The 23320-nt window shown below is 41.2% G+C and overlaps 1 protein-coding gene across 1 annotated transcript in view; it reads left to right on the top strand.

Moving 5' to 3' along the window:
* Positions 1–4288: 4288 nt before the first annotated feature.
* The window catches only part of ANKRD12 (ankyrin repeat domain 12), a 59432-nt gene continuing 40400 nt past the window's right edge, over positions 4289–23320 (top strand). The window contains exon 1 of the mRNA XM_066183348.1: positions 4289–4502. The gene's annotated coding sequence lies outside the window, so the exon portion shown is untranslated. The remainder of the gene's footprint in view (positions 4503–23320) is intronic.

A 23320-nucleotide genomic window follows, 5' to 3' on the forward strand; every position in this document is an offset into this window, starting at 1 on the left:
ACCTTATCTGTCATTTAAAGTTCCTGAATGCTCTTCTGAAAGGTCACTCCATGTCTGTAATAGCCTCAGGCCTTGTAGCAGGCCAGGCATCTGGCACGATGTGGCACTTCTCCAGAGACATGAAATGAGGCAGACGGCATCCTACATCTTGATGCAAAGACAGACTCATTTCAGTATCCCAGTCTGACTATGCTGTTGGTTTCATTTTAACAACTAATTCTGGTTCATACAGTTTTACCTTATTGTAACCTTCCAAGTATATGTTGAATACAAGTGAGGATGTTGCGTGCATTGTGGAACTATACTGTGCTACAGTTATTCATGGTTTTATATGTAACAGTGAAATCCCATGGGATTGCATAATTGTGTTGAAGGGAAACATAGTTTTGGACCTGCTGAGCTTGAAACTTCCAACTATACAAACACGAAGCTCTAGAATGCCAGACTCCGCCCATTTTTAAAGCCAGACAGAATTTGTAGCCTTATCCCACTTTTCTCCCCAATTTTTTCCATCTGCACGTGACAATTTTGATGTCTGTCTCATGAGCAGAACACGGACCTCCACGATTCCCATATTTTAGAGATTGTTAGTGATGTTCCACAGACAAGCTGTCAGTCGTTTTGATGCAACATGTGAGAATCTGCCAATCACTTGACTAGGATAATTTACATTATCCCTCCTGCATGGCACAAATCTGATACATCACTCTAAGTATTGGAGGGCAGCTACAGGACTGTGAAATGACTGAAGAGAAATAAGAAAATAACTATTACTCTTCTCTCATTTTACCCACTTCCTTCATCGGGTACATGAGGCTTTGTGGTCCTGGTTTCTCCTCAAAAAAAGTTTGGGCAATCATTGTATTAAATGGCTAAAAATAATCACATCTTGCATTATTTCAGGTTTTGTTGAAATTTGAACATTTCAAACATCTCAAGTAGAAATGCATATTCTGCATTATTTGTTACATGTAGCTGTTTACTAGATACAATAAATTATTTTCACAGTGGTAACTTATGTAGGATTGTGATGAGAACTAACAAGGTGATCCTTATGAAAGAGTTCCAGAATAGTGCAAGAATTGATATATCCAAGTTCTCTTTTCTGTTTCTGAATAGCTGTAGATGATACTTTATGCTTGCTTTTACTACTAATAAAAAAAAGTATATTTTACTAGATGTAGAACATTTTTGGTATCAAATATTAACAGGACGTAATTTTCATCAACCTCAATAGCAGAGGGTCACAAATATTAATTCTAGGCAGTAGCACTAACCTGTCAAATAATTACACACTTGCAATTCTGCAGTTAACATCCTGGATTGTAAGAGTACTGGGTGGTGAGTTAAGCAAAAAATGAGTCAACTACAGCACCAGTCAACACATTCCTGAAACTGGTACTGCAGCACCAACAGAACTGACTCTGTGTTTTCAGAGGTCTGGTTAGCCTCTCCTCGAATGAGGGAAAAATTGAAGAACTCACATACTATATTCTCTAAAAGTGGAAGATAAAGAAGTAAAAGAAACTGGGCAAGAAAAAAGACTACCTCGAGAAGATTTTAAAATAGGTAGTCTTGTGAAAGGAAATGTGATTTAGGACACAGAAGCACAAGACAGCAAAAGAATTCACTGGACTGCAAGAGTGGGAGGTGATGATTCTTTCCTTTGGTGAAGACAGAAGAAAGTGTGGAGTAATAGGAAATTCTAGATACCAAATGATGTGTGTGATGTTGGGAACAGAAAGGATTTCCATGATCACCACACTGCTATAAAAATATCTGGAACGGTGTTCTGTCATTAAACAGGAAAAAGCAGTGAAATCCCATTCCACCTGTGCAGGATGTTTGCTGGCCTCGGGCTGACCTGCCAGTTACTTTCTAGAGGTTGGTGCATATGCTTTCACCTGTGTGGCATCCTGCAAGTTCTTATGTCAGATTTTTGTACTGCAGTCTGAACTTTTCAGTCCTTCAGTTACTGGACTGAATTCAGCAATGACACGGTTCAACCAGATGCTAGACCTTTTTGTCCTAAGACCAGCAGGTCACAGGGCTGGTGACACAGGATGTTCCCCTGGGGAGGGCAGCTCAAGACAAGTCCTATCCACACCAACACTGTGCAGCTACGAAAGCATCTTGCAGCTGTGCTAGATGTAAAAGGGAGGGGCTGCTGGAAACAAGGGCAAGAAACAAATGTTGGGGTAGCAACTAGCAGTCAACTGACCAATGCTTTTCATTAGTCCAAACAGCAATTCTTACAAAAGGCTTAAGGAACAGTATTTTTTCCAGTTACTGACAGATATTATTATCAGATCTTAACATCTGCTGCTGCAGATATTGCTCATGAGACTCCTTCCCTGTTACCTCAGCTGCTGGTTGTGAACACTTAATACACACCAGATTTCTGGAACTCCACACTACTCATGCACAAGGATCAAAATGAAGTTATCACAATGCGGGCCACACCTGTAGCCTGTCATTTTTACAATGTGGATCCCTGTATAACACCATGAGAACAAAAATTATTCTGCCTTTGGAAATTGCTCTTACTCTGCTTATGCTGACATTCCATAGGCTGTCTGATATTCAATGAGTTTGCCATTTCTAGAGACAGCCTCTGCCATCCACTGAACACAAAAGAATATGAAGGCAGCTCCCTTTGTTACATGGCCACTGCCACTGACAGAGCTGTTCCTGGGCACTGGGCAGTACCCGCTGTAACTAACAGAATCAATTTAAAGTGAAGGCAGTTGCTTTACAACACCAGTAATCTGTACCAGCCTTCGTACAGGAAGATTGTGAAAGCAAATGAGAAAAGTCTGTCTGAACACTAAGCCATGAAGCATGGGAACATGAGAGATTTTTGATGCCATCCTCTATCCATGCTGGTACATTATGGGTAGGGATCAGAATATACATCAAGTCCACACTATAGGTGGCCTCAATCAAATTAACCGTTTGATTCTGAAAAAAAACCCTCTTTTCTGATGAATAGGAAATCTTAAGGAATTTCTACCCAGCAACAGATTAAACCAATCCAGTAGCAGAATGACCACGACAATTAAGACTATGTGCTAAAGGGCTTTGTTTAGCTGCCATGTCAAAACACTACACCTGGCAGCCCTTCAGCACCTCCCAGAAGCGACTTGGAGAGCATTACTCGAGAAACCACGAGTACAGCACCAGACGTGTGTTCCTTAAGTCCGCCACACACTGCTATTGTTACAAGCAGATGCAAAACTTTCAGGAGTGCAGATGAATGACCCCTTCCCAAGGCTGCAACTAGGGCTACGTGGTCAGTCAATTCCGTAACCCCTTAGATGTCTTAATATGACATCTGCCTCATTTGTGCAAGCAGGTCACTCCCAAAAAACTAGTTTAGAAACCTAGAAGTCGTCTTGTCCTGCAGCGGCGGGCGGATGCGAATTGTGCCTCAGTGGGGGTGGGGGAGGATGCAGCACTGGCCAGACCGCCAGGCGCGGCGGGATCTGCATCCCGCAGCCTTTCGCGACAGCGAGCGGCCACCCCGGGCTTTCCGCCACCGCGCCACACGCACCTGCGTCCGGGGGCTTCTCCCACACACTGCGGGGCCTTTAGCCGCAGCCCCTCCGTCCCCGCTAGCGCCCGGCGACGGGATGGAATAGCACACGATGGAACGGGATGGGCTGCGCACGCGCACTGCGCCGGATAGTTAAAACTCACTGCGCCATCACGGCCGGAAAAACGCCTCCCCGGGGAGGGGGCGGCAGCGGCAGGACGGGGCGAGGCAAAGCGGGGCGCGCTGGTGGCTGAAGGTCGGCTCCCGTCCCGCGGCAGAGACCGGAAAAGCTCTCGTCCGCCACCTCGCCCCGTGGCCAGCCGGGGCCGCCGCCGCCGCCATTTCCAGAAGGTTCCAGCGGCCGCAGCCCAAGAGGATGCGCCGCTGCCCCCAGCAACCCCCCCTCGCGCATGCGCAATGGTCGCGCCCTATTCCCCCGTCCCAGCCCCGTCCGTCTGTAGCATCCCGCGAGCCCGTTATTTCCCGTCGCCCTGCGGGCGCCCGCGCCCGTCTCCTTCGGGATGGGGCCGGCACTGGGAATGGAGAGAAGTGTTGCGGTGCCCACCCCGCCCCGAGGGCTCCGTCGTTGGCAGCGGCACCGCTCACCCGCGTCCCCTGCCCTGCGCGAGGCCCACGTGGGCGGCGCGCGGCCAATGGGAGCGCCGCTGGGAGGGGGGCGGGGGGAGCCGAGCCGCGGCGCGGGGTGTGAGGAAAGGAGGGAGGGAGAGAGGAAAGGAGGGAGCGAGAGAGAGGGAGGGAAGGAAGGAGGAAGGGAGGGAAGGAAGGAAGGGAGAAAGAAGGGCGGGCGGGGTGTTTGCAATCCCCGGCGCCCGGAGCCGCGGCTGAGCTTCAGCCCCTCGGCACTGCGGCTGGCACTCGCTGCCCTGCCCGATTCCCCGCGGTCGCGCCGTCCACAGAGACAGCAGGAGGAGGAGGACGCGTCCCGCTGCCGCGCTCCCCGGAGAAGGTAAGGAGTGGAGCGCACCTTCCCGGCGCGCGGCGGGGACCCCAGCCCCACCCGGTGCCCGCGGGGTGCCGCCCCCTTGTCCCTGAGCCCGGGGAGCGCCCACCCCGTGCCCGCCTCGGCGGTGTCACCGCTGCCGCCCGTGTCCCCCCGGGCAGCGGGCACCGCGCCTCCCGCCCGGCTCCGTCCGGCCGCGCTGTCAGCCCGTCAGCGCCGCGGCGGGAGCCATGGCCGCCGCTGTCACCGCCTGGCCCGCCGAGCCTGGCCCCTGCCCCGCCGCCCGGCGTGAGGGGCCCGCCGGCTGCGGGTGGTTCCCGCGGGAGGCAGGGCCGGGCTAAGACAGGGAGGCGGCACGGGCGAGCGGGGCGCGGGTGCCGAGCGCGGCATGGCAGTGTACACACACACAGAGCACACATAACACACAGACACACACGCACATAGCACACACGCCCCGCCTCCGTGTCGGGAATTTCGGCTGCTCCCTGCAGCTTCGGGACTTGCACCGCCGGTGCCGGCCCCGCCGAGGCTGCCTGGCTTCTCGGCAGGATAGCGCATTCCCTGCCAGCGCCAGGCAGCCGCCGCTGTGGATGGAGCGCGGCAACTCGCGCTGCACAGGTGACAGCAGGCAACAAAGGAAGGGCAAGGAATGAGAGAATGCCAGGCTCAGTTCTTCATTCTAGTTCCTGTCAGACTCTCGTGGTACCATTGATAATATTAAGTCTTGTTTGGCTGGGTTTTTGTTTTGGTGGCGGGTTTTTTGGGGTGGTTTTTTTGGTCTTTTTTTTTTTCCCCTATAGACTATGTATGAGATAAGAAATTAAAGGATTATATTTTTTTTAACTTTAAACTCCCAAATAAAATAAATATTTTGCAGAATCACAGAATCAGTTAGGTTGTAAAAGACCTCTGAGGCTGTTGTGTCCAACCTGTGACCAAACACTATCATGTCAAGTAGACCGTAGCCCTGAGTGCCGTGTCCTGTCTTTCCTTAAACACCTCCGGGGACGTTGATTCCACCACCTCCCTGAGCAGCACATTCTAATATCAGTATTTTATTTAATATCGGTGTTATTAGCTAGAGCTCCTGTGGAAATTGCTCAGACACTGTCAGTGTGTTCCATGCCTTTCTTCTGTGGCCCATGTGATATGGAAGAAAGGGAATCCTATGCCTCTGGTAACTCATGGGATAAAACAAATCTTTAATGGAGAGAAGTGAATGCGTGGTGATGCTTATAGGAACAAAAACCTATTGGACAAATGTGGAGCAGTCCAAATGTACTTATGTTCCAGGAAAAAATTGTCTAATCTTGGAATGCTAGGAAAGGGTGAGATCATCATGTCTATAAGAAATCAGTAACTATTATTAAAATAATTCATGTTTATTGACAAGCCATGATTTGGAGGCTGGGGGCACTTCCTTCTCTAATTTTGAAATAGCAAGGGTGTGGGTGTTTTTCAATATACAAGTTGATGGTAGCTTGGTTGTCCTCAAGTCTTGGTTACTGTAGGTAGGGGCATGGTGAGCTGCTGTGCAGGTGCTGTGTAGCTGCAAGGAACCTGTGCTTTCTTTCCTTCTTCTGCTGTAATCTTTTGCTATTGTTTGCTGGATAAAAGTCCCCAGAGCAACAGATCTTCAGCATTATCTGTGAGGTCAAGGTATTTCAACTGTTCTTACTATTTGAGGTTTGTGCAGGTGTTGGGTGTCTCTTGCTTTTCTTCATTCTTTGAGATGGAAATTCAGACTCCCTCCTGACCTTGTGACTTGATCAGCTGGGGACCTTAATCTCACCCTCTGTGAATTTAGTAGGTTTCTGTGGAAGCTTGAGAAACGGTCTGTTCAGATAAAACTGTAGGGTTTAAGGTACAGCAGGATATATCTTTGGGAAGGTAATGGTGAACCCGTTGACTGTCCACGTCTTTTTACACTCCACCTCCCCCTTAATAGTTCTACTTTTCTGTATGTGTCCTGCAAGCTAAAATGTCAAGGAGTACCAGTGTTTTTCTTGGCACCCAGAGGACCGTGATGGCTTTCTTGTGGCAATGTCAGTTTTTCAGTGTGTAGTGTATGAGTCCCTTTTCCTATTTCCTGGCTTTTCTGTAGTAATCACTGAGTTGATTAGAGAGCCTTTGGTTCTTTCACGAAGATGACAGCTCAGTCTTACAAATATAAATATTTCTGCCTTTCTGTTGCCATCTCTTTGTGTGTTCTTCTCCCACCCAGAGGATTATTCAAAATTGTTTGTGAACTCAGAATACTAGAGACATTAACTTGGGACAGCTGTTGTGTAAGAAAGCAAGCCCCATGCCACAAGCTGAAGTCTCGGTGCAGTTTCTTCCAACAGACTTGCACAATAGGTGACTTCTTAGAGGAAAGGGCCTTTCAATAAGCAGGCTTGTGTGAAGCTTCTGTGTTTGTTTGCCTGGCATTAGTTGCAGGAGGTACTGCTGTGTTACCACTTAACATAGGATTAAAAGGATGCACTGAAAGTTGAGTATGTATGTTTATAAATCAGTGGTCACCAGTCGTTTTCAAAACACAGTTTCTCTGCACCCTTAGATGTCTGTTTAAATTGCTAGAAACTCAATAAGCTGTTGCAGTTTTAACTTAACTAGGTAGAAGTGTATTCTTTTTAGTGGAAATACAGGTGCCTAGGAATGACTGAGCTAGAACTTCTTCCTCAACATTCAGAACTTCTTCCTCAGTATTGGGCATAAAGGCAGGAAGACAAATTGTATTTGTTGAACTGATTTACTGTGTTTAGACAATCTTAGGCTGATGAAATTGCCTGAGAGACTAGTGCAGTTAGTCCTCTTTAAAACTGGAAAAAACTATTGATCACAAAATATGTAATGATTAACCTGCTACCACACTGTTAATATACACATTCAGGATAACCTACTTTTGACATTTTTTGGATCTTATCTTACAAAGTGATGGGCTGGGCACAACTGTTTGGTGTTTCTTCTTTTCCGTGTTCTGTTGCAGATGGAGTATTATAAATGTTGATTGGTCATTTAGTCTCCAAATCAAACTATTTTTTAACTACATCATTAGACTCTACTTAGACTCTAGTGACAGATGGTATGAAATAAATATTAGCACAATCTCAGTCTTGCATTTTGTGTTATTACACTGAATGATTTTATTAACAGAATAACAGAAGTCAGAGCTCTGCTGACTTCCTTAGGTTTTTTTCTTGTCAGTTCGTTATTATTCCAGAACGTAGAAATGTCTTGAAAGTTCTTCTGTAAGCTTATGGAGGCAGCTGAGGACCTTTATTGCCACCTTGCTAAAAGACTAAATATTCATGTAGAGACATGAAGCCCTTGAGAGTATGGTTTTGCCTTAGTTTATTTTAGATTATTTCCCTGGATCCGATGAAGCATCCTTATGTCTGCTGCAATTGCTTTTATCTTTTGCAAGCAACAAATGAATAAATGCGCCTCAGTTTCATGACTTCTACATAGAGTGCTCTAGGTAGTGATAATGTCACAAGAGGATTGATTTCACACTGGTTTATGTTAAGAAAAGCCATTAGCAACATTAGAGACCTAAATTAGAATTGGGGGCTATATTAAAGGCAAAAACTAAAAATGCACTCTGAGGAGGAAAACTTTGTCATTTTCTTCTCTGGTCCTGTCATCTACTTTCTACCCATGAGTAGCTTCCTGGAGCTAGAGAGTATTGGAACAACTCCTTCCTTGCCTTATGTCTTACATTCATGAGACTGGAAGGCATCAGAGGTAGAAAGCACTTTCTCCCCTCCTCCCTGGGCTTCAGAATGTATTCAGTGCAACAAACCCAAAATAACTCTTAGACATTTCCAAGTGTTCTGTGGTAGATGATCTTAAAAAGTTCCATTGTTTGATTACAGCAGAAATGAGCTTGTGTGTAAAGACATTTCCTATGGTTTCCCTTTTCTTTCCAAGCCTTTTGCATTAGTCCTGCTTAAGAGGTGTCTGGCTATCAAACCTTTTGAGCTCTATTGGCCAGGTAACTTTCTTAGCTGGTCTGTGGAAATGTCTTCTTCTTGTTTGTTTTCTTCAATATTGTGTACAGCAAACAACTAACTGAGAGAAACCAACTTTCTGTGGTGCTCTGTACTCTTCAGCAACCTACTAATCTACATTCTTATTACTGGTTTAATAATGAAGGGAAAATGAGCCTTTCATTTAGTGTTACTCTCTTTCATGTGTGGGTAATGCTAATCTATTGTCTTCAAGAAGAAACAGGTGTCTTGACACCACTTTTACCTTTCTTAAGCAAATTTTAAAAAATCTTGGTTTTCGTCTTGGAAATGACTGGTTCTTTGCTTTTCTGTCCCTTCAATCCACCAGATGACACAGTAAAACTTCAATGAAAGTTAACTGCAGTACTCACTGTAGTTTTACAGCCCTAAATAGTTATACTTGTCTGCAAACAGTATTCTGCTTGTTCTCTGTTTCCACTCCATCTGTTCCCTCCCTCTCTCTTTTCTCCCAAAGAAAGATTCTTCCTGTAAAGGAGCTGACAGAAGATTTTGTTGTTATTTTTGTGAGATTTGGTGATGGCCAAGAGGTGGCAATAAAGCCTGTTGAATATGTTGCATGTCTTCACGATTTAGCCAGGACAAAAATCTCTGTCATCCAGTTGGGAATCCATGGGCAAGCCAAGATTGCTCTCTGTCCAGCATCTACTGCTTTAGATTTTTTTTATGAATGAAGCATTCCAGCTACCTGCTTTACCTGTCCTGAGTCCTGCTATAGCTGAAGGACTGTGAGTAGATGTTGACAGTTCATCTGTTCTTCGGCTTTGAAGGGCCTTTGTGTGTGTTTTCAGTAATGTTCTTTCTGGCAGTGCTGCGGACAAGTTGTGGGCTTTCTTCGTTTTAGAGTGACATATTATCATTAGTTTCCGAGGATTTAAATAGAAATTACTGAGGTTCTAGTAGTAATGTATGGCATGGTTATGAAATCTCTTGTCTTGGAGATTTGTAGGTTTCCAGAGGGAAAGTAGATTCCTGTGGAAAGGGTTTGGCAGTAGGTTTGGTTATCTTATGCTTGTTGAAGTACTGAAAAAAAATGGGCTTTTAAGTTTTATTCTGGTAGATTCTGCATATGCAATAGTCTTTCATAATTGAAAAATATTTATTTAGCTACACCTTTAAGTAATAACCAGTAGATCAAACCTGATGTTTACAACTCCACGTCTCCGTGTAGTTTAAAGAGTGTATCATATTAAGCTGAACTGTGCAGGTGTTTCCTTTGAACCCATAGCTCATCCTAAAAAAGACTCGAGAGGAAGCACCTGTGAATATTCAAGTTTATAGACATGTAGATTAAAAGGAAGGACTAATGGATTTTGCAGTAAGTGTCTTTGGCTCCTAAGAGTCAGAGTTCTTGGGCTAGCATAGTCTTTTATTTCTTTGGAATAGATTTCCTCTTTGTAGAATCAAGGATCTCCTTTGTTTTGAGAGACTGTTGAGAATAAAGGGCGATGCCTTCAGGCACTCCGGAAACTCATCTGTGTCTGATTCTAAGAGGTGAGGTTGTTTTTCCATGTGAATGTTTGTTTTGACACCTAAGTCTTTCTCTCAGTAGGAATTGATATTTGCATTGTACACAGTTGTCCTGGTATGGTTGGAGTGTGACACCCACACTCACAAGATACACCAGTTCTTCTGGCCACCTGTGTGAGAATTTGTTAGAATAAATGCTGTCCTGACTACCTAGCATAAGTTTCTGGAGAATGTAGAAGACACAAACCTTGTCCTATGCTTAACGTGTCAGCAGGAGGAGAGAACAGCCCGTGGCCATCGTGCTGCTGAGGTAAAAGAACATCTGCATTTCTGGTTCACGGGACAGAATCACAAACTGGCTGAGATCAGAAAGCCCCTCTGAGCCCCCATCTGACCCCATCATCCAGTCCCTCCCGGGCTCCCTGCAGGCTCAGCTAGAGCAGTGGGCTTATGGCCATGACCAGTTGAACCTGGAATTTGGCCCAGTAGTGCAAATAAAATATTATGTTCTAATTTTAGTTAGTCTGTTGGGATTCCTTGCTGAACTTATTGTTGAAGGCTTGATTAATTATGAAACTGTCAAATTTTTTTCTCATTCAAGTGTGTAACAGAAACTTTTTTTCAGCTGTTGTAGTTAATGTGTTTTTCCTGACTAATTTATTTTTTAAGAGTCAAAGGATGCATTCTTCTTGTACTGCCTGTGTGTGGTAGTCTTGTAAAGCTGTGGTACGTTCTCCCAAGTTCTGCTATACAGATTCTTAATTAAAGCATTTAAAAAATAATTTTAATTACTGATTAGCTGGTTGCATAAGTAAGACTTCTTTGCACTTCATTTTGCCTGTTAAAAATGCAGTTTCTGATATTTCTCTTTAAAGCAAGACAAATCCATCTACATCTTCTGTACGTTACTTGTGCTATAACTTAATGGAAAAAGTCTCTTCCGGTGCTTGACTCTGAGTAAGCTTGTGAGTGAGAAACTGAAAGTGAAACAATCTTATTTTCTGTTGCCGAAGGAGAAATATGAAAAATAGCTGAAGTATAATTAGCAATAAGAGAACTTATTCAGAAATCAGTATTTGAATAGTGAGGCTATCTGCAAAGGAACACAGTCCTTTTTTTGATCCTTTGGAATTCTTTAAAGAAGAAAAACAACTTATTCGAGTCATTCTGTTTGTACTGGTTCTTTCTGTTTGTTTCTTTCCAGTGATTCCTTGCAGAACAGCCAGCCTGTGTAAGAACACTAATGTATCCTCCATGAAAAGACAAAGGGTTAATTTTAGAATGGAGAAATGCACTTGAGAGTAGAACAGTGCTGACAAGTGTCCTTCAGATTCATCTTGAATTCTGGCACTGGTTCAGATCCTTACTGGCCCATATGAAGGAATGCTGTAGAAATAGTATAAGTGGTTCAGAGGGAATGGTGCCCCTTGTCACTATGTGGGAGCCACTCCTGCCACACTGAAATGAGGGTTAATGTCTGACTTCTGAAAGGAAGATTCGTCACCATTCTGGGAAAGGCAGTGCTTTTTTTGTTTGTTTGTTTCTGTTTGTTGATAATGCCAGGAGATAACCAGAGATGAACTATTCCTAAATGTTCATTTCTTACATCTCATCCTTCCCATTTTGTGGTAGGGACTGTGTCTATATATGCAGAAAGAGAAGCTTCAACACAAGTTTCTCAGAGTCAGGGAGGATTTTCTCCTTTTAAATAATTCCTAACCGTGCTTTAATGAAAATATCATCTGGTTTATGTTACTCAGGTTCCACTAACTTCCAGCTTTTGTACTTTAAGTTGTTCAATTTAAAATCAGCTTCTGCATAAAATGTAAATGCTTTCAATGCAGCACTTTTCTTGGTTATTGAGAGGAAATTATATGATTGAATAGATAGTGGTAACGGTCTGCCTTTTTTTGCAAGATAATACTGGCTTATTGATAAAGATCCTACGATTCCTGTGCAATCTGGGATGCCACTGTGGTATCAAACATCCTGCTGTTTTATGCTTTCCTAGAAAAAGTTGCCTTTTTCCAAGTCTGTTGTGAAAGTTAAGTAATTAGGACTATGGTTTTGCATTTGGTTCATTTGTAATATATGTATCCAGTCTACACGCTTCACTATTAAGCAAGTCCACAGCCCTTCAAAAATTTCTCTGAAATAATGGAGTATTCCATAATCTTAAACTGGTAGAACTACTGTTCTGACAGTTTGTCCTGAATATAGACATCTGTACTATTTCTAAATAAATCAGAGAGTCCTTACTGTAAAGAGAGTTCCTTGGCCCTGTGTGTTCCTTTTACTAAACAACTAATATTTGGGATTTCAGACCTGTGAAACTATTTCTGTTCAAAAATTAAAAAAAGAAATCATAGTATTTGATCTTACTTTCTTGTTCCTTCAGGTACCTTCTCATCCAGTGCTTTCCTATTTCAACTCTGTTTATATAGAATCTTTTTTAGGGATCCCTGTTGCAAAGCACCGTCTTCGCTGCTCACCTGTTTTCAGGGTTGTGCCATCCTGTCTGTTCAGGCTGTGTTTGTCAACGTTGGTTTTTCACCCTAAATAACATTACATAAACAGATTAATTCCTATGGCTTTTTTGTTGTTGTTGTTTTTAAGTAAGGAAGAAGTTCAGCATCCTAGAAGGAAGCTGTACAAGACTCATCTAGGAAAATAATTCATCTCCTCCCTCCTTCTTTTGCTTTCCACCTCTCCTCAGCACCTTACTGGGCTTTGCTGGCAGTTTCTTGGTGTCTTCTTTTGGATGGGTCTTGATGCAGGTGGGTTTATGCAGGTTTAGGGTCCATGAATCTAAATAATTGTTTGAGAGTGTCCCATCCTTTGAAAATTATCTTTTTGGTTACTTGGTCTTCAATACTCAGTATACTGCTGTGAGATGTTAAAGTAAAGTCTACCACATTTTTTTTTTTTTTTTACTTCTTCCCTTTTTAGTAATCCATGTGGAAGAACTTTAAAGGTCATTTATAGATACCTGGGATCCTTCTCCTTTTCCTCTGTCATGTTCTGCTAGTAGTTTTTAGGTCTTACATGCCAAACAATATTCAATTGGTTGACATAGCACCTGCAAGGATATTTTGACAAAATGTTAGTTTTTATGCATTTTCTGCAGTGCTTTGGAAAGACATAAACAGTAATTAATTCCATATGAGTTTAGAAGTGTGATACCAACAAACTGCTTTGATTTTTTTTTTTTTTTTTTAAAATCTTGATGTGTGGAGTGACATTTGCAGTGGGAGGATCTCAGAATCTGTTTGAGACTGGAAACTTCAGAGAAAGTAGAGGAAGGAAATGGGAGGAGTGTGTTGCAAGAGAAGTGAAACAAGTGCTTCTTGTCAGTATTTGCATGACTTCTTGCTGTGCTCTACAGTGTGGCTAACCTTTACCTTCTGCTGTGCCAGAAATGCTGTCTACTCTGTATTGGAGCAGCACTGCCCATTTGCCCTGCTGTACACAGCGGAATTGCACCATAAGTGGATGGAGTTTTGGTTGATATTCCACTTTAAATGATAAACTGTGTGAATCTCTGGGGTTAAATGCATTTGTGCAGTCGAGGTTACTGCTCCAAGAAGAGTCCTGTGGCAGAAGCTGGATTAAGTTTTCTAACTTAGGAGAAGGTTACAGGATGAGAGGGACCCATGTTAAAGGAAGTTGAACGCTGACCCGAAAATTACCTGTTTTCAGTCTGTTTTGGAATTTGTGTGAGCTGCAGGCTTTTTGTGAGCACATAAGTCTTTTCCTCACATGGGGTTATCTGCTTTGAGACTGTCTGACCTTTTTCCTTCTGCAGTGGTAGGAAAGAGTGGTTGCTTGCAGAAGTTGAAAATAAAGCCAATAGTAGCTGTAGTCTAACCAAGTATTAACTGCTATCTAATACAAAATAATCTGAAAAATAAAGTCTTCGATGTTACAAGTGTGGCAAATTGGTTGAATTCCTCACTTCATTTTTTGTTCCTTTCATGATTTCTGTCAACCTAATTTGCCATCTGTAAAATGAAGGAAATAATGCATTTTCATCTTCCAGCAGTATTGTGAAAATAATATTTGTGAAGGGAGATGGGCCATTCCTGGTTTTGATTTATGAATATTTCTTCGGAGTTGTCTGGGATAGGTGCTGCTTTTTATTTAGGATGTTGTTGTTTTGTTGTTGGGGTTTTTTTTTAAGAAAAAAGGTTTGATAGACATTTCTTCACTTCAAGAAGGTAGAAATCAAGACAAGCTGAAATAGCAGGAGTCATGTTAAGAGTGAGAAATGGATTATCTTTCTCTAGGAGCAGGTGAAGCCACTTGCCACAGCTGTTTGTGGTTGTTGGTTCCTCAGAACTTCACCAGGTTGTCAGTATGTTGGTTTTCATTCTGACAAGTGGATTTGGAAATTTTAGTTGAGAATTTGTGAGGCAGGAAATGTCCTACTTACTCCGTTAAAAGTTTCTGTTCTTATTTGGTTGACATTTAATATAACGTAGTTGAAGAAAACCTGTGGGAAGATGTGCAGGGGTATTTCTAATGACAAGCTGTGACATGAAAGAGGAGTCATTTCTTGCTCAGATACAGCTGTTACTGCAGCATGATCTCTCAAATGAACCGTATGTATGAACCCATAGTACCTCTAAACTTCCATGTAACACATCTCAGAGACATACTGGGATGTGGTGTTTTCAGTCAGTAAAGAGGATTTTGTAAATTAAATCTTGGGCGAAAGTTTTTTCTTCTTCCACAGTGTGGTGCTTGTGAAGTGCTGCAGCATGATTTATAGGTGCCTACAGCTAGGAAGTTTTGTACTTTCCATATTTTTTTTTTTAACTGTGTTTTTCTGCTCAAGTATCAAACTCAACCTGGTCTGTGTAAAGTTCAACTAAGGCTGAAAATGTCTGACTGACTAGATAGCTGAGAGACTTAAATGGACCTCTAAATGTCTCTTCACCTCAACTATTCTTTAATTCTATGTACAATGAAGTTCTTGTATTCTCTGATAAGCTTGTGTTTAGTTAAAAGAGGAGAAAAATCTTACTAAAGGTTAATTAGAAAGCTGTAGATTCAGTCATGCTCTTTAATCGAGAGTATTTATTGTGAAGAAGTTGACAAGTCTAGGTGCTACTACCACAGAAATCAATTGAAGAGTGTTGTGAAATCTGTGGAACTTGAAACCAAACACAGGTAAACTCAGGCTCTTAAAATAGGGATTATCTGTAGGAGCCCAAGGTCCTATATAGGCAAGTGCAACAAAACCACTGCAAAGGTTTTGTTTGTTTTCTGCATAGGAAAGAGTTGTATGTCCTCTCTTTTTTTTTTTTTTTTGTTTTTTTTCTTCCCTCTTCCTAGTAGAAATTCCTAGACTATGAGATACATTCCTTATTTTGGTAGGAAGTAGTGGTGAGTTCCAGCTGAAGTATTGGAAAATCTTTCTTGCTGCCTGAGTGCTGGCTGTTTTTTAGGGATTTCATCCTACCCCTGTATAGTGTCGTCTGGCCTGCAATGAGTAGGTACTTCAGAGTGTATTAAAAGCTGTTCTGGAGATTGTGGGTAGTCACTGCCCATGCCTGTTTTACTGTTACACTTTATTTTATAAAGGACACCTTTATAAAATGGAGTTCAGATAGTAGTTTATTTTGCGTATTGCAGAAAGGTTTGTACAATTCTTATCTTTGGGTCTTGATATCTGAACATTTCAAATTAAAATGTAGGAATGCTATCTGATACGACACTGAGTCTGTTCTGTCTCTTACCTAGTATCTGAGGAGTCTCCAAAATATAGATATATCTAATTTGTCTCATGGCACATAATTCTGAAATGCATGTTTATTAGGCTGATGCTTTGTTTTCTTCAATTCTTTTGATATATCTGCTGAAATCTGGTAGGGCAAACTGCTGCAGGGGAGAGGTAAGGCACTGTTTCTGAGATTGCACCACAGGTATAGCAAAGGAGTAGAACCAATCCCACCATGGCATGTTCTATCCACAGAGTTGTCTCAAGTATTGTGCAAATCTTAAAGAAAAACTGTAATAAAAAAGAATTTCTCACTTCTGCACCAAGAATGTTTTGTCATATTTTTATCGTCAAATGCTGTAAAATCTGCCAAATTTGTGACTCATGTCCGTGCTGGGTACTGCATTTGCACTTAATACAGCAACAGACTGTTGCCTTAGGCACATTAGTTTGAGACTGTGTTGAAGCTTAGTTCTTTCATCATAACCCTGGCACTGGAATGTGCATGCACTGAACCATTGCAATTGTGTGAAAAGACCTTGTGAATATTTTCCAAATAAAAACGTTCTTGTCACCTTTCATCTGCAAAAGCCGCTGCATGTATCATTGAGACAGTGTTCTCTCTAACATACTAAATTGCTGTGCTACCTAAAGTCAGTAGTGGTTAGTAATTTATTTGCTGGTTACTGCCAGAGAACTGAATTGTGAGTACAATGGGACACCATGGAGTGCAGGGCAAAAAGAACCTGGTAAATTGTTCTGTTCATTGTATTTGAAGGTATTATAGTGTGTACCTCATACAGGAAGTGGTGATGGTAAAAATACAATCTCCAATAGTACAGTATACACAAAAAGGCTTTTATTTAATCTTTTCTTATGCACAATGTGTTTTCCTTTGATCTTGTAAAGAGTAATGCTGTTTTAGCCTGCAGCAGGAGGCAGGCTTGCCAGTAGGGATGTACTGCGGTGTATATTTAGTCCATTATAGCTGCATATATCTAATGCAGTGTCAGCTTCTTAGAAAAAATGTTTTACACTCTAGATTTTGTACCTATCCTACTTTGACTTTAACATCCAGGCAGTTAAAATATTCCCTAATGCTACTTAGCAGTAATATGTGTTGGACTACAGCAGCACCCTCTGTTGCTAAATGATTGAGAGGAAGTCTTTTTGGGGGGGATCCATGTAACACTGTTTTCATTGGACTTGCACAAGAAAACTAAAACTACTTCTGCTCAAATAAAGCCTTTAATGACCTCTTCAGTGTCTTCATTGTAAAGATCAAATAAACTGCTCTAATGATTATAGAATAGCTGTGTTGATACCATTTTCTGCAATGAAGACCTTGGTACAGATATTTTTCTGGCTGCAGTCACTGAAATTTTGACCTTTCAGAACAGTATTTTGCGTAATGTTCTGATGAGATTTTTAAGCGCTTGCTCTTGGCAGTGTCCCATCCTTGACCATCATTTTGACATTTTCATGAGACATCAGCAATGTTTGAGACTTCATTTCTGCAAGTATGTCTGTCCAAGGAGGTAGTGGAAAATGGACCACAGGGATAAGCTGGTCATTCTCCATATAAACAAAAAAGATATGAAACACTCGTGCTTTCTTACGAGGCATAGGAATGGCAAGACTAAAGGCTTCTGGTTTGTGTTCTGTAATACAGAAAAAGATATTCTGGGGAAAAAATATTTGTGTGTTGATCATGGAGTCCCCTGTGCTTTTCTCCCAGAGACAATCCCTTCTCAGCATTGTCCTCTCAAGTCTGTCTCCACTGCCTCCATGTCACAGTCACATTATGTCATTGGCCAAACTGAAGCCTTAGACTTATTTCTCTGTGTGGGAGATACTAGGTTTAAATACAGACGGATATTCTTTTTGTAGGTGTGGTGTTTAAACTGCAACCCTGAAAAGCCTGGCCTACTGGACTTCACTACCCTCCTATGTGTTGTAACCTGAATGGCCTCTTTCCTCACAGTACCAAATTGCTGGTCTTGTGCCTCTTAGCACATCCCCAGCCTCTAACTGAAATATCCTGAATAATCTCTTGTTCTGTCTCAAGCCCTTTTTTCTTACTGGCCACACGTTCATTTACCAGGAGCAATTTCATTGTTTAGCAGTTGGCTCTGGTTGAGTAACTGTGTGTAGAAGCACAAAGTTCCATAAGAAGAAAATAATTGGCAGTGCTGTTACATCTCCCATCACACGTTTCATTTAGCATTAATAATTAGTTAACCTCTCTTTTGGAAAGAAACCACTTCTCTGAGCTGTTTTGCTGAAGGACGCTTTTGTTGTGAAATAAAATACTGAAGTCATTTGCACTTTCCTGATAAGAAGAAAAAAGAACACAGGTGTTAAACTTAGTTAAATGAACATCTTTTTGCTAAAACTCTGCTTCTTACAGGATTTAAAAATACCAGTTTTCTGTAGCTCTTTGGTCCTTTGTACTAAACCCATTCCCTTTCTCCCAGTGTGTTAACCTCATCTGTCTTTGACACACTCCCACCAGAATGCAGATAACATTTGGTATGGCTGGGCGTGAGCTACCTACATATTTCTTAATTAGCCACTGTGTACATACGGGTTGGCCAGCTGGCTTTCTCTGAACAGAATATGTAATGTTGGCTTTTGCCTGCCTTTCCCTCAGTTCAGCTGTTCTTAGACATCTCTCTTGTACTCATCCACTGACTTTCTTTTTTTCCTTTGGTAGACTCTTAATAGCTTTGAGATCTAGATCATACCAGTCATTTCAAAATAAACTTGAAAGAGACAAATTTCTGGGGTTGGGAAGGAGATTGCTAGGAGAAAATCAGGTCAGTCTTAGTTTAAATCAGTGACTATCCTCTCCCCTCACTGTAGTTGAGTTTGCTATGTGTAGTGTTTTCAGTGCTTGATTCCTCCTGATTTAAGCTGAGAGATGTGTTTAGGAATTTGTTGAATGTGCTCCAACCTTTAATATGCATTTAGTACATGGAATTGCACTAGAAGTAGTCCAGAGCAAATCTGCTAAATGTGACTAGTGTAAATTTGGGATTTTTGTTACCAGCTGTTCCATTCTACAGATTTGCTCCTGATAATTCTTTATTTCTTGCTAATTTAGATGTAGCCATAGTTGTCATTTTCAGTAGTTTAATTTCCTTAAAACATTCTGAGGCATTCCTGTCAAGTATTTATAGCAGAAATTTGATATAGTTGATTTGCTGTTTCCCAGTCTGCAGTAAATCCTTATTGAAAGAAGGAGATTTTTGGGTTTTTTTTTGTTTTTCGTCTTCCTGCAGACGAAGTGAGATGTGGGCAATACAGGAAAGCAGAGTTGAGAAGATTGCCTTACTCTAGACCCCTGCTTTTTAAATGCAAATGCTTTCTAGAGCAGGAGGGTAGATTAACTCAACTACTGGTATTCTTGCAGTAGGTTAATCTTGTGCCCTCTTGCTTTGGTGTACTACTAGCAGTCAGCTCACCTTCAAGATCAGCTGTACAACAGGGATACCAAAGAAAACCTTCCCAAAGCATCCTGTAACATTCTGCTGTAGGTGCTGCAGGGAAGACACTCTGAACCAGAAAGGAAACAAGTAGTTCAGTGAGCACCAGAACCAATGATGCTTAATTTCTTGGCAATTTGTGTCCTGTGGTTGACTGACTCTGATAGTGTGCAGTTCTCAACTGAAACTTCCCCCATAACTAAGAGAAAAAAGGAAAGTGGTTTACAAAGGCCATCTCATGTGGAGTTTTCTTAGAGGTTTCTTGTCATGAAGCTTGTATTGAAGCCTTCCCATGGAAAAAATGGTGATGGATAACTATTGTTATTGTTATTATCCACTGGCCACTTTTTCCCATGAAATTTGTGCGTGCTTAATATATTTGAAAATTTCTGCTGCTGTCAAATTTAAAGAAAATCCATCTACAGGCTTGGAAGTCATTAGTGAATCATACATTCACCTAACAGAAACATGTGGGCCTTAATTTCTTAAAGACCAGGCTGAAAGATGTAAAAGAGGGAATGACAGTGGCAGCAGCACCATTGTAGTACCGCATGAATTCCCTGGTTTTTTATATAGGTAAAGAAAAGCTTTTTCATCAGTGCTAGATGTAAGCCTATACAAATTAATACAGTAACTTGTTCCATTAGAGTTTTATTATATCATTAATTTTTTGTAGCTAATTATATCTGAAATTCTGGTGGTTGGTGGGATTTTTTTGGGATTGTTTTTTATGTCCAGAGTTTTTTAATATGAAATAATCCTAGTGTTTTATGTCACTTCCCGTAGATCTGTCTAAATGCTTACCTTTATTACTTCAAGGAGAAAATAGAATTTTTAGTTCCTTAGTTGAAAAATGACTGAGAGAAGAGTTTAACAGTATTTCCAGTACTATGACTCATGATTGGTAATGAATGTGCAGGAAAGATGTCCAAACATCAAATAAGAGTATCTGATTTTGTTACATACAGAGAAGTTTCTTTAGTAGGAAGCAGATTCTGTTTTATTGAAAAGCTTGGAATCAGTTTGTTTGAGAGAAAGCACAGATGTCTGTGCCTGTGTGTCACATGACAAGCGAGGACACTGCTTGTTGTGACAGAGGAGAATAATTTGTAAAGAGTTTAACTTTTAATTTAGGGTTCTGGTGATATGTGTCATCAAGATTGCCTAATAAACCAGTAATTGCATTAAGAAATGGCTCTGAGGAAAGCTCATAGCAGACAGACCTAGGTTTCCCTGGAAGACCCTGTTAATGTTCTACATTTTCACTATGAATGCAAATATTTGTGTTTAGAAGTTGAATTGAAGTGGTATTGAACTCCGGACAAATGGAAATAAAATGTAAAATGTCAGTAAAATCACTTCTTCAGTAGGCAGTTTTATTGTTAAGTACGCTATGTAATCACCAGTTGAATAGTTTGCCTAATCTCTGGGCCACCACAGTGATATTTTAATAGTTTTAAAACTATTTTTTAAACTACTCTTTATGAAAAATATTTTTTCTCAGATATGGGAAGCATTTGTGTCGGTTTTGAATTTTGCACAGCGATTGTGCAACAGCAGTCTGGTACTTGAAACACTTTATGGAAATACGGCTGTTTCTTAGTCTTAGTGTGGTGGTTCTGCTTTGATAATCCAGTCTGTGACACTCAGTTTTAATGAACTTCCTAGGCAGTTTTTTTTTTTCCAAAGCATATTTGGCTTGGGTCGAGAATTTCATTAATTCATGTTAACTTTTGATCACAGAATGGGTCAGGTTGGGAGGGCCCACAGTTGGTCATCTGCTCTAACCTCCCTGCTCGAGCAGGTCCATCCCAGAGCACACGGCACAGGATTGTGTCCAGAGGATTTTTGAATACCTCCCAGTGAGGGAGACTCCGCAGCCTCTCTGGGTGATCTGTCCCAGTGCTCGGTCACCTGCACAGTAAAATTCTTCTCGTGTTCAGGTGGAGCTTCCTGCACATCTGCTTCTGCCTGTTGATCATTTGGTAAAGAAAATTTAAACATCCTATGCTTTCTGTTTTCATTTACTTCTGTTTGTAAATTAAGCTAACTGTATTATTAAAAATACCTTTAATTGAAATCTATTTTTAAAGTGTTTTCATAATCCTCTTGCCCTCATGCAACACTTGAGGCTGGGTTTTTTGTTCTACCATTTTAAAAAATAAACTGTTGTCCAGGTTAGACATGCAGGGAGGCCAGGCCTTCTGTGAGGGGCAGCTCTTATTCAGTTCATGTGGTTTAGCCCCTGCAGGTGAGGCAAATGAGATCAAGGGAGCCAAGCCTAAGATAATAAATTTTACTAAACTCTTGGAGTTTAGCTTCTTGCTGTCATGCACCAGGGAATGGCATATGAAACCAGGAAAGGAAGAGAAGCCAAGCTGGAATGGAGGTAGTTTCAGGGAGCCAGGTAGCAGTAAAAAAGGAAGGAAAGGAAACATCAGCATCTGCAATGAGAAATATTCTGATTAAAATATTAAAACTTTGGCCCGTTGATTTTTTTAAAGTAGTTGTAATCATGATATATACAATGGGAATTGTTACGAATGAAACTTGCAGAGAGGATTTGAGAGGCTAAATGAGCAAAAGCAGATTAATGACTTGTCACTTTTTGAACCCATAGAAACAGATATTTGCTACTATAGTAATATACTATGTTTGGTCTAATCAGCACAGTAGTATTCTGTACAGGTAATAACTTGTTGCTTCTTTTAGGATTAAGGAAAGTTTTTTGTAAATTACCGGAAACTCAGTTTAATGTTTCTTTCGCTTTGAAGTGATAGCCATTTTTTTGTTCCTGCAGCTGTTATAAAAAGTGACTGAAAACAAAAGGCTGATAACGATGTGCTTTGATGTTCATTAAAATTGAGCAATTACTTTCTGTATCAGTAGGGCTGCATAAATCCTGTTAACACTCCACAAATGAAGGGAATATACTAATGTTTCTCTTGTCTTAGGTAAGAGTAGAATGGTATGAGTTTCACAACATTGTATCATGTATCCTAGTGGAGACAAGGTTCTGGTTATAGAGTGTGAGATTGTTTCTAATTAATCTCTTCCTGTTTTTCATAAGCTTGTGGTTAGTGTTAAGAAAAACCCAATAAAGGAAGAAAACACCTCCTCAGGTGTAGGGGAAAGGGAGGAAAACAGCAGGCCTTAGTGCAACATTTCCTACCTCTCTGTCTCAAGGATTTAGCTTTTTGGACTTTTCTTCCCCTCCTGTTCTGGAAGATTAAAAAAGTAACATGTTATATTGTTGTATACAACAGTATTAATCTTGGACAAATATTCAGATTTTCCATAGCATAAACCTTGTGGGGGGTGGATGTGTGGGTGGGATGTAGAAATTTGTTTGAATGTCAACATCTCATGTCAGGTGTAGTGTGCAAAATGGTTTTCTCAAAATCATCTACACCAGATTTGTTGTCAGTTAACTGTGTCAAACCAAAATAGTGGCCATAGTCCTAAAACAGCAACAAACTCTCTATGTGGTGATCCCAAAATTTTAATGGTAAAGCAACAATAAAGGTGTTGCACCTGAAATGATGACTTGATCAGGCATTAAGTTACAACAGCTCAGTAAGATTGTGGTCTTGTAAATACTTGTAACAAAATACATCAACTCAAAAAGACCTGTAAAAAGTCACCAGCTCTTAAGTGCTGTCAAATGCAGTTTCACCTTTTGTGTGACCTTTCCTCTTAGACATTCTTACAAAAAGAGTGGCTCTTCCTTCTGTGGAAGAGGCAAGTCGGACCTCTCCCGCTGTATTGACACTTGTTTGGTATATGGTGGAGATGAGACACTACATAGCTCTTGGAGCTTTATATAGATAAAAGCTTTGTCTCTAGTGGTGGCTTATGTAATTGATTTGATAGACAGTGGAAATTGAGGTTTCTAGTTCCAGGTTTAAGCTTTGGAAGATTTTTTCTTCCAACAGGCATCTCTTGATCCAACAGAAATGATAAAAAATCACAAGACTTGACATTCTTTCCATACTACTAAGAATATACAATATTTCAGTTTCCTAGGCTAGGAAGCTTAATTTCTCTTTCCAGTGTTGCTAGAAACCTTGTTTATCTTTCTAAACCTTAGGGCATTTAACACAAAGTGAGATA

This window comes from Chamaea fasciata, unplaced genomic scaffold (assembly GCF_029207755.1).
Source record: "Chamaea fasciata isolate MVZ Bird 193981 ecotype frontalis unplaced genomic scaffold, bChaFas1.0.hap1 SCAF_1, whole genome shotgun sequence".
Classification (NCBI taxonomy): Eukaryota; Metazoa; Chordata; class Aves; order Passeriformes; family Sylviidae; genus Chamaea; species Chamaea fasciata.